The following is a 13,244-nucleotide window of genomic DNA, read 5'->3' as shown; positions in this document are numbered from 1 at the left end:
ATTTTATATAAACCAATGGGCATCTTCGCTTGACAAGGTATCTTGTCCGGGCAGCTGGATGCTCCCCGAGGTAGTTAGCGGTAGGTAATGGCCCCGTGAGAGCAGGACGATGTAGTAGTGTTACGACTGACTTTTCGTAACTTGTAGTTGTCGACAAATCGTCGCTCGCTCAAAGTCATACAATGGATTTAAGGCGTTACAGTAGTAGTAGTATTTATTTATTATTGTGACCTGCAACTCTCAGGGTGCCCAGCCCTATGGACTTACAATGGACTTATAAGTCACCATTTACATCTTAACAAGTACAATAACAGAAAGTGAGAAATTGATAGTTGATCTATACAAGTGAATCGTATCCAAATTAAACATACAAAATCTCCTTCCTTCTATAAAACGCCTTTTCAACAAAATTTGCAAGCTGTCTTACTGGACCAGAAAAAAGATATTCCAGCTTCTTTTCATTTTGCATCACTTGAATAGTCGTCAATATTTGGCCAAGATGTTGTTGACGTATTTCATCATATTGGTGACAATCAAAGAGAAAATGACTTTCATCCTCAATAACATTCACGTTACAAAATCTACAAAGTCGATCATTTAGTAGTTCACGTCTAAATCTACCTGTTTCAATACGAAGTGGTAGGATACCCATACGCAACTGAGCAATTAAAGACCGCGGACTTCGACTTAAGTTAAGCGTTACATATTTTACGACTTTGTAATTGGATTTAAATTTAACATAAGTTCGTAGTTTCGGTTATGGTGAATATTCTCCAACCATTTCACAGGTTTTCCGCAAGATTTTCTCCTTAATTACATTAATATTCAAGTCAAAAAGTACATTTTCATGCAAATCAATATCATCTATGATTTTATATATTTCTGAGGACCAGTTATTGTAATTCAGGGAACAGTCCCACAGAAATACTATTATTATTATCTTATGTTCATCTAAATTAGGCAAATGTTTCCATAATCTCAACATGTTCAGAAATCTACGATCTCTACATAAACTCCATCCTGTATCACCCATAACAGCTTGGAGGGGAGAGAATCTGTGAATTGCTAGATACAATCTCAGAGTTCTATTTTGAACCGTTTCACACTTATCAAGTTTTGAAAATCCCCAAACACCTGAGCAATAGTCTAGAATCGGTACAACACTTGCTTCATACATTTTTGTATACGTTCTAAAACCCATATTTTTCAACCCCTTAAATTTAACATTGAGGGCTCAAAGAGCTGTACTTGCGGCTTCGCAGTTACCGGATAATCTAAAAATCCATTCAGTACAACTCTCAAATATTTATAGTTATTAGAATAACTTAAAAATACATTTCCAATATGAAACTCAAAGTTACTTCTATCAACACCTTTACGTCTGAAATGGAGAGCCTTCGATTTAGCATTATTTACACATATCCTCCATTTCTTACACCATTCATCAATATGATTTAACATCTGTTGCATGTCATTTTCATTATCAGCAAGGATCACAATATCATCTGCATATAGTAAAATGCTTATATTGTTATTATCAATGTTGACACCTTTACGCATATTTTAATTTCCATAGCCAAATCATTAATAAACACTGAAAATAAAGTAGGGGAAAGATTATCACTTTGTCTTACGCCTTGACTAGTAGAAAACCAATTTGTTTGAAATGTATTAAGCTTAACAGAAGCTAACTTATCTGCATACATTTCTCTTATACTTTCATACATTTTACCATCAATACCATTCAAGTGTAGTTTGTACAATAATCCATTTCTATCGACATTATCAAACGCCTTCTCAACATTTCTATAACGAATATTTGAGGTTAAAACAAAAATATGATCTTGACAACTTCTGTCTTTCCTAAAACCATTTTGCTCATCAACAAGTAAATTATTATTTTCTAAATAAATCAAAATTCTAGTATTAATCACAGAACTATACAGTTTAGACACTGTAGACAATAAGCTGATACCTCTATAATTCATCGGAATTCGTGGGTCATTTTTTCTGTCTTTGGAATCGAACAGATTATTGATTTCTTCCAACTGGTGGGAATTTTAACCCGTGTCAAAACAAAGTTGAAATAGCTGAGTTAACACCTCAATTGAAGCTCTGTTTTTTAACACTGCATAAGGAATTTGTCAACACCAGGCGATTTGACTCTTTTTGCTTTACGAATAACATTTTCAATTTCCTGAAGAGAACAATTTTTGTTCTATTCATAATTTTCCACATATAATGGATCCCTCATATTAGTGTCCAATACAGATTTACGATAACACATTTGTGTGTAAAATTCCTCGTCAATGCTGCTTTCATCCGAAGGTTGATACAGGCGTGAAAAATCTTCCTTCCATTCATCCAAAACATAATGAACAACATCTATAACGATATTATCATAATTATACGCTTCTATCTGAATAAATTTACCTTTACATCTTTTCGGGCCAAATTTGTTCAGATAATCCTGGAACATTCTCGGATTTGTATACAAGCTGACTCAATATCATCAACAAGGCTACTTCTATAGTAACGTTCACATTGTCGAAGTTTCTTATCAAAAGCCTTTCTGGAGATGTTAAATCACTAAACGCCTACGCTTGTCGTGTTAGATCCATGAAACTGAAGATAAACTCTCGCTTTTTCTCTCATATTATTCCATAGAAGATGCAACTCATCATTCCAGTATGGCTTTTGATGACGAAACCGCTTTTTTGGAATCATCTTAACAGATATAGGAGGGAATAAACGAATTCATTTCATCAATAATACAAGTGCATAAATTCTCATAAATGTCGTCAATTTCCTTTTGTGTATCTCTATAATTTTCAATCTGAGAAATAATATCAAGTAAGGCACGTTGTGCAACATCAGAGTCGAGAAAATTCATTGGAGTTTGACTGTGACGAAAACGTTTAATTTTGTCCATATTAGTTGGCGGTGACAGGTCATCCCGATGTATAATCGATCCCCTAGGTCGGTCAAGAAAATTAAAAAGTAAAAGAGAATGATCTGGAAGTTTACATCTATCACTAAGAGCATCAAACATGTTATAATTTTCAACAAGTGAAGACACTTTTATAACCGAAAAATTACTACAATATTGTAAACTTTCGCGTGGAATGCAAATATAATCGACCACTGACCAACTTCTGCTTGAAATAGAGGTAAAATCATTCTTCTCGTTATCAAAACGACCATTTAGAACACAGAGTTTAGCTTCTCTCAGAAAATCACAAAAAACTATGCCCGTGTTGATTTAAATGAGGGTCAATCACCTGCCTGGTCGATATATCTAAATATTCCACACTTTACATCTTCCGTCGAGATCGTATTGATAAAAGAGGTGGCGGAGTTCTCTTACTATTATCGGATAATATCCCGGCCCAACGTCGTCTTGATCTTGAACAAGAAGACGGCGAAGCACTTTGGGTACAAATTGATTTGTCGAGGAAGAAACATTTGCTGCTTTGTGTCTTTTATAGGCCGCCCAATACTGACATGCAACCTTTACGCGGCTTATCACATTCTCTGAATCTGGCTACACGTACCACCAGTGATCTTTTAATTGTGGGAGATTTTAATCTCCCAAACATTACCTGGACAAACTTTGTCCATGCATGCCTCAACACTCCTACGGATACGTTGAGTACTTATTTTATTGATGTCATTTTATATAACAGAACGAAAAAGAGTTCCCACTTTACGAAAAAGTCAGGTTTTTCTCAATTTTCATGTGAAAAATTGGAAAGTAGCGCCATTTGATTGCTTGTTTTGGATAATTTATCTCCAAAATTGTGAATTCTAAAACTTTTGTTAAATAACTTTAATTTGTCTTTACATTTGACAAGATTGCCATATTTTGACACAAAGATACAATTTCCATTTTCACAGAGAAAAAAATAATTTTGGTGATGTACATAAATTTACCTCTTGTGAATGGCATGAAAATGAAGGAAAAAACTGACCAATGAATTTGCACATTTTAGATACCAACACACCTCATTAATTTTCTCTGAAATAAATTTTTTAAATAATGAAACGCACCTGTACTTACATTTTTGCAAAGAAAACTTGCATGCATCAAATTGCTCAAGGTAGTTTGCAGATTTTTAATGAAAAAACCTCTTATACAATTGACTACAATTATTTTCTCTCATTTTTCATTATATTTGCTAAAACTGGATGTTAAATGAAGCAACTCCTCTATTTTGTGCATTTTTTACAAAATTTCTGTCTAATAAGCTTGTCAGCTGACAAAAAGTGTACATTTAGAAAGCCCATGGTACAATTACCTTCGCCATCTCAACTTTTGTTCACTTTGAAGTTCAAGTTCAACTTTTGTTGACATTTGGAATCCAACCGTGCCTATGGTAACTCAACTTTTGTTCACTTTGAAGTTCAAGTTCAAGTTCAACTTTAGTTGACATTTTGAAGCTCACCATGCCTATGCTATTGTTCGCTCTGAGTTGAACCACGCCACCCTGGAAGATATCCCAGAATTCACCACTTCATCTTCCCTTCACAAATGACGGCCATCTAGCGATATAGCGGTAAATACGCTAAATTTTCAAACTAATTTTCAGAGCCACTATGTATTTTCTAGTAAACTCATTTTCACACCAACGATGTTTTATTGCCTGATGTACAAGGTAGTGGTATTTTTTACGAATTTTCATTAGTTCTACGCATGAATTTTTTGATCGAAAAATTGATGCTTTGTAAAGTTTGGTCAAACATCCCACGCATTCACTTTTCCAAGGACGTTTTTTGATAAAATTTGTATGGTCAACCCAATGTAGTATCATTCGACTCTTAATGGTACAAAATGTGTCAAACTGTCAGCCGACCCCTATCGACCCCTAGCATTTTGACGTAAGGGGGCTTTATTTCTGCCTACTTTAAGTGATTTTCTAAAATGTGGAGCCTTATGTAAACATAGCCAGGCCTGCAGCTTGGGCCGGGGCAGCAGGTAACCTCGACCCCTGTCCATTTCGACCAACGTATTCACACCCTCTTGTCGTTGTTTGTGGTCAGATCAATCCCGGTGCCTTAGTCACTTCGACCTTCAGTCACTTTCATGTTACATGTACCTGACAACGTTTTACTGAGTACATTATGAAACTTGTTTGTGTTAGAAAAGCTGCTTGCTTCGAATTCGCTACAACAATCTGATACTTGTGTATGCCGTGTGATACTTGTGGGAGGCCTGGTTTACCCCAGCGGCCCCATTGTCATTTACTGACTAGAGAATGTGTGTCACTGAAGCGGGGATGGATTACAGCATGTCATTTAGTGATTTTCGGAATAAGGCATTCGTCATTATCGCAATTGCTTGTCATATGCGGCAAGACTGGATGAGAGAAGCCGATCCGCTCGCCTTGGTGTCTTGGCGCCAAATGAGCCGATTTCCGGTTTAAGCGTTGGACTTAAATCAATGCATTATGGGATATCTTCCAGGGCGGTGTGGAATTGAACTTAAGCTAATGTCATCTGTTCACTTTCAAGTGACACAAAATTTACTGGTGAGTGTTGTGGTTTTACCATGTGTAGCAGTGCATAAATAACTTTAAAATAAAAATATGCTTACACTATTGAATACATATAACAGGAGAGATAATGCATTTCTAGTTAAAATAGATGTATTTTTTAATTAAAATTGACAGAAATAAGATCATAGAAACTACAAACACATAGGACCATTAAGATTTATGCAAATTTACAGGCTGCATACATTTATAGAAAATCATTGGAAATACATAGAAAATATTAACAATATACATTTGTATCTTTGTAAAGACTGGACTGAAATTACTATGGATGGCAAATCTTTTCAAAGTGATGCTACACAAAAGCGTGACCCTTCAAGTGTTTTTGCATGACAAAGTTCCACCCTCCCAATTATCATGTGCTAAAAATTAAAGCAGTAATCTATCCTTTGTGTGTCAAAGTCTAATAATAATAATATCTGATTTGACACAGACTTTCTCATTTGACCTTTGAACACTTATATATTTGTCAAACACCTGAATGGAAAGTGATATCAAAGAATATAAAGGAAAAAGCTTGAAAAACTGTCACAAAAGTGGTTTCAAAGAATGTTACAAAATATGTAATTACACTCTCTTAAATTCTTTACAAACATGGATAAATCTACATATATACAGCGCCATCCAATAATATATCAGTATTTGAAAATTCTATCTTTTGATCACCAGGTGTTTTCATATTCAATCAGAAGATAAATTTCAAGTACAGAAACTGTAAATTGTGATGGTTTTTTACTATTCTTCTTTTTTATTGCAATGTTCTATTCCTAAGGTATTAAAGATACACAGTATTCAGATTATCATTTCAGCCTGAACACGCATCTTTAACTGAAAATGTCATGTGAAAAGTGTATTATTGAAGAGTGAATTCTGGTGAATTCAAATGTAAACATTAAAGGCCCAGACATGCTAAATGTTGATGACTTTTACCAAATTTCAGCCAGATTGTCTTGTCTTACTCCCATAACTACGTTTGTGTGCAGGGTTTTAAGCCTGTCAATTCAGCTTGTACATGTGTAAACTGCATGGCCATTGTTGACAAATGAATTCTGGTCCGGACTAGAATTCAAGTTAAACAGTTTCCCCAGTTTCGGTAATGTACAGTCTATATGCATGTGTTTGTATATCAGCTTGTGTGTCCTCTGTTAATTACACAGAAAATCTGCAAGATTTCTCAGAGCTACTTGTAAATGTATGCCTGTACAAACTCCCTCCCATCATTGTCATCAGTTTGTCTTTCTGTACTGCATGAAAGTGAAGGTGTTTTGTAATATTAGTTTCCCCAGTGTTGTGTTAGTGAGGAAATTTCATGTAGAAATTAATGACAAAAGTCACACAACTACATCTAGTGTCTCTACACTGTAAATTTTTGGGGGGCTTGAGAAAATTACCCATGTAGGACTTGAATCCACGTTCCCGAATTCGGTTAAAGTTGGTTTGACATGTGCTGTCCTGTTTGCCTTTTTTCTTCCGAGAAAAAGACCTCAGATTTACACTGGCTATTCTCCCAAAGGAAATGTTTTAAGGAATCACACACCTACGCACACACACACACACACACACCACACACACACACACACCACACACACACACATATATATATATATATATATATATATATATCTTTGTGTATGTGTGTAGGTGCGCGTATATAGTATGTCTATGTATGCAAGTGTGCTGCACAGAAAAACTTGCACAATTTTTCAGAGCTACACTGTATGCCTGTACACAGTCACTCTATCATTGTCTTCTCATTGTCTGTCTGTACTACATGTCTATTAACACATTTGCACGGTATATATATGTGAATATACATATATGTACATATGTACATACAGGGACTATGATGTGCATATGTATGCACGTTCATGCCTGTTGCAATGTAAAGACATAAATAATGCACGTCCATCTCAACCCATGTTGTTTCCCTGTACACCTGTAAAAACGTTTTCCAGTGTGTTAACTTATTATTTTCCATTTGAGGCCTCGTGTTTCAATTAACACCAATGCAGTTACAAATATTTTAGTATGCTTGCTATGACAATGGGTCAGAATTTCCACTAAATTCATGACAAGCATTGTAACATATCAATTGTAATGACAACCACCATTGTTCATATCACTGGAGTAAAATTACCAAGCTGTTGTTAGTTTGAAATAGAATAAATTATATGCAGCACATAAACATACATTGGCCTGACAAACTATCAAAGTGTTCATCTTAATTTGTTCAAAGCCTTGACAAGGAGTAAATTATTTTACCTACAATTTTATGGCATTAGAATATTCATGCAACAGTGTCCCTTAATGTTTTTGGATGTCACTGACACTTGGTTCATAAAAGTAAAATGCAAAATTGCTAGAGCGAGCATATGTTACTTATAATATTATTAGTGAAGTACCCCCTTTTTACTCAACATTTTCGAAACTTCAAGCTCAACTTAGATGGGTACACCTCAAACCGCACCTCCCCCCCCCCGTGTAAATGATGAGTTTCTCCTTGCACCATAGGTGTGCATGTTTAAATGTTTGACCCCTTGTTAACTTCGAAATAGATGACCTAGGCCACGGTCCCTCCACAAACGGTCAAGAAACGCTTTTGTTCAAAGGTGCTAATCACCTACACAGTTGCAACAGTCCGCGTTGCGGCGGACGCAGGAAGCGAATGACGTCATAGGCATGCTAGCGTCTTGTTTCAGTGGCGTCTTGTGACACGGTCCCGCTCCGGTATTCTACGATTTTCAGTCAATCAAGCTACTTTATTTTCATCTTTCTGCACTATTTCGCATGTATTTGAAGACTTTTGTGGCTACGTGAGAAGATGAGTAAAACAGTTTCTTAAAGATCTAGGTCACTATCGAGAAATCTTGGATGGTATTTTATGGCTGAGTTCAGCCATGAGGTGATCTTGACCGACGCCATGCATTTCGGAAACACTGTGAATTTTACTCCCCGTTTGTTTTTTCACTTTCATCAAAAAAGTAAGTCATGCACCTCCTAACAAGGCAAAGACTTCGAAAAAATAGGGAATTGTGTTGTGTTGTTATTTTGAAACCTAATTCGACAAGAAAACTAGTCTTTTTTGCCGCATTTATATTTTCAACTGAAAACAAAATGGCGTTGCTTGGGATCGACGAGTCGTATCTGCATTACATGGGAAAATCCTAAAATGTCTTCCTTAACTCCCCTTTGATAACGATTTAACATGATAATTCCTCAGTACCAAACTTTGAGAGTTCGATTTGAAATTTTTAATCGTTTTCAACTAAATTCAATGCACGAAATCAAGGAACTCTTACGATGACCTTGTTTTTGCAAGGTGCTCCCGTCGACCGTGCGTCGACCCATTGAGAGTTGGCGTTATGGTAATAGTGCAACGTTTTTTCCCCCCTTTTTTTCTCCTTTATCGATCGTTCAGAGGTGTCAAGTGCGTCCCTATCGATCGTTCAGTCTTCTCAAAAGTAGGCAATCAGGTTCATGACGGAATCTGTTCTTTCTTATAGACACAAGTTACTGCCGAACCCAATATTTTGATTTTGTCGACCTTTCGAATTCTCAGACCGCCAAATTTAGAGAATCTAGAAACCCTACAAGTGTCGCGACATTTTGGTTAGGTGACCTCCCCAAGCCTGGGCGCCCAACTCTCTGCCATGGATTTTCCTGATTGAGGATCAAGTGAGATACAAATCATGTCGTGTATAGGTTTCGTATGTTACCCACGAGAGTCCGTGGTCAGCCCCTCGATGGGTATTTATATACAGACTGATTGTATCGGTTGCTACACTGTGGACATTGGAAGACCACGCAAGGCTTGGGTTTCGCAGCAGTACGTGTCGACGCAGGATTTTTATCTTCCAAAATGAAGTCCCAATCAACATGGGAGTCGTCAAAATTGACGAAATCGTCTCGGAACTTGTACATAGTTCACGCTGCGTGACTCCATGGTGATCGCTCTTGGAAGATATTGCAGGCAGATGTAAACAAACTTTGACTTTAGACGCATGCGCAGACAATAATCAGAATGGATTCTGGGAGAATTAAGTTTCTGCTTACGATAATTTTATGCACGTAACTGTTAACACCTCCCGCCGCGCGCATGATAATCAGGGATTATCCCCATCAGAAAAATCAACAGAAAGCCCAATCGAAACCTGGACTATAACAAAAGAAACTGGTGGCGTTTCTTGACCGTTTTGTGGAGGGACCGTGCCTAGGCCTATACTTTCAACTGTTTCATCCGATGTTTTGTTTACAGCTTGTCGGGTATTCCTTCTCGTCTCAATTGCAGATTGTTGCATTGCATTCCTTTGTAAAGCTGCTGCTGTTATTAGCCGCGAGAAGTACAACGTTCATATGATTAGAGGCAGATCATCCAACGCGCTGGGATTACCTCCGGGATTACCTCCATTGAAGGGAAAAAGTACCTGCCGTGTGCCGGTGCAGTAACGATCGGTGACCGGTGCAGTAACAATCGGTGACCCGAGTCAAACGATGGAGGTAGCAAACTAAGTCAAACATCGCATTTCGGCATGGTTGAGACGTCTCGCTTCTACTCTCACTGTCAAAATAATCTTCGCAGCCGCTTTTTCTTTGTCCTTGAGTGCAGCTGTGCATGCTTTGGTATGTATGTGTTGTGACGTAACTGTATATACTATTAAAATAGGTAGGGGTCAGTTCCTTGTGCCATGCCGCCAGAAAAATATTGCAATCTTAAAGCTGAAACTATATCACAGGACGAAAACACAGTTATTGTAAATGATATAGAATAGATTATACTCAAGAGAGAAAAGCACTCCTATAACGCTTAACAGGCAGTACAAGATTGTTCCTACTGCCCTCCCCTTTTTACAATGGACTACCCGACCCTTGACCTTCACTAAGGTAAAAGGTAAATATGGACCGAATCTCGACACACAGACAGAAACCGGCGGAACGCATAAGTCATGTTACGGTTTTTGTGGGGGGGACCGTGGTCATGTACAGTGGCTGCGTGCACGATTTTGTGGAGGGACCATGCTGCGTATCATACCATCGTCAAAGATTCGCACAATTCAACATTTATTCGACCAGTCTTCAAGGCGAAAGCTTATGCAGTGAACTGTGCGTGATGTAACAATGCAGTGGATCGTCGCTCAGACCTGCTTATCCAGGTCATGGATAATGGCGTGCAGTTGCAGAAAAACAGCCGGCTTTAGACTCAAGCACCTTACACAACATGTATTTTTGACCACAGTCGAATCGTGACTTTAAACAGCGTGTATGTATAACCGACATACTTGTTCATCTCAGGAATTTGACCACTTCGGTTCACTGTTGCGGCCGGCCAGGAATGTAGTGTAGTGGAGGTATCTCATTCACACACTCTTCCATGCCTATACAAAGGTATGTCAAGTTTGTAATCTTTATCCAAACACCCTTTTTATAGTTCCGTGGTTCAAATCAAACAAACATTGACCAGTAAAGCTCAATCTTCAAATGGCAAGGGAGGAGTCCTTTGGCGAGGGGGGAGAGGGGGTTGTTACTTTGAAATGTATTATGCCAAGGGACACTTTGTAAATTTTAGGCATGTCCATTTGATCAACAGACATTCAACTGTAAACATTTTCATTTCCATTACATTCAGCATCGCCCTTCAGGTCTTTTTATACTCCATTGTGTAATTATACAGACATACATGGTATAATATTGCAAATTAGCAAAGGTACATTTTCTTTTAACATTGCACCTCTGCTTCTACAGTACATGCATGTGCGTTTCTCAGGCCCACTTCTCCCATTGCCAATATCTTGTATTGAAATATAAAATATATTAGGATTTCACTGAAATTTTCCAGCTCACAGAGTCAGAGTCATTCATTGTGGCACCAGAATTTTGCCAGCACTGAAGGTCGTCTAGTCTTGTGTTAAGAAAACCTTTAGTACATATAAGTTTACTAAGTTCAGTAGTTTTCAGAGACATGCACAAAAAATGGTATCTTTTAAACCTCAAATTTAATTAGGCCATGTTGATGCAAACTGTCAATGTAAAAGTAGTGTACAGTTTGCAATTTCCTGAGAAAACTGACAAGAACTTTGCCATTTAAACAAATCCAATCATGGTGCAATGAAGCATTTGATAACTAACACTACTCTTACATGTTCCCTACCACAACTTTGTTGAACTGATTGCACTCTGAATAATTGCCTGTATTTTCACCAAAAGTACCACATTATCTTTCACAATATACAAATTTTATATTTTGTAAATTCATTTAACACTAACAATAGAGCTTTCTTTTAATTATATTTAAATGATTAGAGAGAAATGAATTAAATGTGAACTGACAAATATAAAGAGACTTAAATAGTACATGTACAGTTGTGTACCAGTCAAACATACATTTGATGCTGAACACTTGCAATAAGTACGTCTTTCATACTCTGGTTTTTTAATTGCAAAGGTAATTCTGGAGTTTTAAATGAAAGAGTAAGTGAAAACTACACTGTACAGGTACATGTGACAGCCAGCTATAATACTGTACTGAAATGCCAGTGTCAGTTGCTTTGAGACAAACAGCTTATTACACCTTCACTAAACTGCTGGATCTACTTTCCCTTGGACCCCTCACCAAAAACAAAAAAATAGAAGCATAGTCACATAGGGGTCATGATATAAATCTATGAAATGGTCATAAATGTGAAGACAGCCAGAATTGAGCTGACGATGTTCTGGTGTACAGTACTGAAAATGAGAGTAATTATACACATGGTACATAGTGAATTTAAATATTTTTGTTTTTTCTTTCAATTACATGTCAATACATATTTTGTATGCTGTTTGGTTTGTATGGCTCAACTAATATGTGTGTTTTATCTTTGATTGTAGATCATTGCCATGAGAAGGACACCAACAACACAATAGAGGCTGAAGAATTACATGGGCACATGAACAGTACTTCATTGTGTGTAGAGTTGATAGAGGAGATTGATGACGGAAACAAAACGGATGGGACCCAGAATACTTGCCAAGACTTCAAGACCATATTGAGGAGTAAGTAGTCAAACCCTTGATGAAAAAGCTACATCATATGTCAAAGAAAATCAAGGGACTATAGTTTAGGTAGATTCTACAAATACTCAAAAATGTTTGAAGCTTTCAACTTCATTGATTTAAGAACATTGTCACAGAGTTTTCCTTTTCCTTCCTCCAATTTGGTTTTAGAATGGATACATGTAGCGAACAAAATTCAAATTGACATCTTTTGATACATGTACAGTAAGATTGAAGTCATGGTCAAAGATACGAGAAATTCCCCTGACAAAATACTGGTTCAGTTGCTTTGAATATTGAACAAGGACTCTAAGGGGTGTCTTTAGCTCATACTTGTATACATGTAGTTAAATACATGTAGCTTTTTATGTGATGTGTATTTTGCATAATTATAAAAGAATGTAGCAGTTATACAGGAATTTGTTTGCAATACTAAGGGACTGGACACAAATTACATGGGTGGTGGGTGGGCCGGTGTTTTTTGGGGGTGGGTCGCCATTTTTCGTGCAAGCATTTTTGAAGGGTCATAAAATTTTGTGCAAGCCTATGGGGGAGGGTCATCTTTTTTCATGCATCAAAGCTGAAATTGCATGTGCACGTTATGGAATACTGAAAAAAAGAAAAAATACCTCCTGGCACTTTCATTTTCTGCCATTACCATTT

General features: G+C 37.1%; 1 protein-coding gene across 4 annotated transcripts in view; it reads left to right on the top strand.

Moving 5' to 3' along the window:
* The first annotated feature begins 10,094 nt into the window (after positions 1-10,094).
* The window catches only part of LOC139118492 (uncharacterized), a 26,286-nt gene continuing 23,136 nt past the window's right edge, over positions 10,095-13,244 (top strand). The window contains exons 1-2 of one of the 4 annotated variants that reach the window (XM_070681784.1): positions 10,225-10,934; positions 12,417-12,581. The gene's annotated coding sequence lies outside the window, so the exon portion shown is untranslated. Of the gene's footprint in view, positions 10,173-10,224; positions 10,935-12,416; positions 12,582-13,244 lie in introns of those variants that run through there. The other 3 variants (XM_070681786.1, XM_070681783.1, XM_070681785.1) reach the window with 3 other exon arrangements.

Source organism: Ptychodera flava, chromosome 19 (assembly GCF_041260155.1).
Source record: "Ptychodera flava strain L36383 chromosome 19, AS_Pfla_20210202, whole genome shotgun sequence".
NCBI lineage: Eukaryota > Metazoa > Hemichordata > Enteropneusta > Ptychoderidae > Ptychodera > Ptychodera flava.
Note: the sequence above shows the minus strand (reverse complement) of the source record. Positions and strands in the feature narration are given on the sequence as shown.